Source organism: Heterocephalus glaber, unplaced genomic scaffold (genome assembly GCF_053883595.1).
Source record: "Heterocephalus glaber isolate CG9 unplaced genomic scaffold, H.glaber_assembly_v1.0 deba00000331, whole genome shotgun sequence".
In the NCBI taxonomy this organism is placed as follows: domain Eukaryota; kingdom Metazoa; phylum Chordata; class Mammalia; order Rodentia; family Bathyergidae; genus Heterocephalus; species Heterocephalus glaber.
The window spans coordinates 38,978,283-38,980,301 of NW_028258142.1; the positions used below are offsets into that span (position 1 = coordinate 38,978,283).

Sequence of the window (2,019 nt, forward strand, 5' to 3'; positions counted from 1 at the left end):
AGCAGCACAATTTATAATAGCCAAAACTTGGAAACAGCCCAAATGCCCATCAACTGGAGACTGGATAAAGAAAATGTGGGGTTTTTTTATAAAATGAAGTACTACTCAGCCATTAAAAATGAGAAATTAGAGACATTTATTGCTTAATGGATCCATATTGAGGCGATACTCTTAAGTGAAATAAACAGGACACACATGTGTAAATACCAAATAGTTTCTCTAGTGTGAGAAACTGAAAGTGTAAATAAGGACTAAAAGGTATAATAGATAATGTGAAATAGGAAGAAAAGGGGCAAAGGAGAGAGGGAAGTGGGAGGGGTAGGGGAAAGGAAAGAAGGAAATGGAATTAATATGAGAAAATGAAAAAATGGAAACAAAGTCTTTGTAAATAGGGAGGAATGGAAGTGTTAAAGGGAGGGCAGGGGAAGGGGGAAAAATAAGAACCAAGAGAGTATGTAAAGGTGCATATCTCCAGTGATGAATGTCATTATATTGTATACCTAAAATGTACCAATAAAAGGATATACAAAATAAAAGGAGTTACTGATAAATGAAATGGCAGGGAATGGAAAAAATTGTGACCAGAGATGTGTAGCAATGAACAAAGAACAACACAATGGAAATTTCACAGACCCCTCTTCAAAGAATGAAAAGGAGGGATCAGGAAGAAAGAGAATACTGTCCTGCAACCACTTATTACCTTACAGTAATTTTCTCTGGAAATCCTTGTATTCTTAAAGGAATGGACCTCAAAATTATGGCATTGTCAATGCATTGTGGTACCTTTTTTAATGCTGCTTGCTGTGCTTGTAGCTACGTATTATGTTGAAGGAGCTCATCAACAGTATGTGCAGCGTATAGAGAAACAATTTCTTCTGTATGCCTGCCTACTGGATAGGCTTGGGAATTTTATATTCTGTGGGGCTTGGAACAGGGCTGCACACTCTTCTGTTTTATCTGGGTGCACACATAGCTTCAGCTACATTAGCTGCTAATGAATGCAATTCAGTTAATTTCCCTGAACCACTGTATCCTGATCAGATTATTTGTCCAGATGAAGAGGGCATGGAAGGAACCATTTCCTTGTGGAGTATCATCCTAAAAGTTAGGATTGAGGCCTGCATGTAGGGTATCGGTACAGCAATTGGAGAGCTGCCTCTATATTTCATTGCCAGGGCAGCTCCCCTCTCGGGCTTTAAACTTGATGATGAACAATAGCAGGAATTTGAAGAGATGCTGGAACATGCAGAGTCTGCACAGGACTTTCCCTCACAAGCTAAACTGGTAGTTCAGAGACTCGTACATAAGGTTGGAGTTTTTAGAATATTGGCCTGTGCTTCTATTCCAAATCCTCTAGTTGATCTTGCTGGAATAACATGTGGGCATTTTCTTGTACCTTGTTGGACCTTCTTTGGTACAACCCTGATTGGAAAACCAATAATTAAAATGCATATCCAGAAAATCTTTGTTATTTTAACAGTCAGCAAGCACATCACAGAGCAGATGGTGGCTTTCACTAGTGCTGTCCCTGGCATAAGTCCGTCTCTGCAGAAGCCCTTCCAGGAATACCTCGAGGCCCAGCGAAAGAAGCTGCACCACAGGACAGAGGCTGGTGCCCCTCAGGGAGAAAACTGGCTGTTCTGGATGTTTGAGAAGTTGGTGGCTGTGATGGTGTGTTACTTTGTCCTGTCTATCATTAACTCCACGGCACAGAGTTATACCAAACGAATTCAGTGGCGGTTGAACTTAGAGAAGAAAACTAAATAAGCAAAAAGCCATTTTTAAGTGCAGCAGTTGTAATGGATGGATTCTTCCTTAAATTGGGAGGACTCCGCACCAGGAAGGAAAATTCCCTTTTCCAACCTGTATCAATTTTAAAGACGTCCCGAAAGCAGTTTAGTCCCTGTTTTGCACGACACACTTTTCCTGCGTGTGTTAAGGTGAGGTGTCCACCCTGGTTAAATCCACCTTGTGTTTCATTAGGCTGGAGAGTGATGTTCAGCTACAGACTTACCAGAA

At 40.8% G+C, this 2,019-nt stretch overlaps 1 pseudogene; it reads left to right on the forward strand.

Moving 5' to 3' along the window:
* The first annotated feature begins 327 nt into the window (after positions 1–327).
* On the forward strand, positions 328–1,767 carry LOC101721746 (vacuole membrane protein 1-like; annotated as a pseudogene).
* Positions 1,768–2,019: the final 252 nt, after the last annotated feature.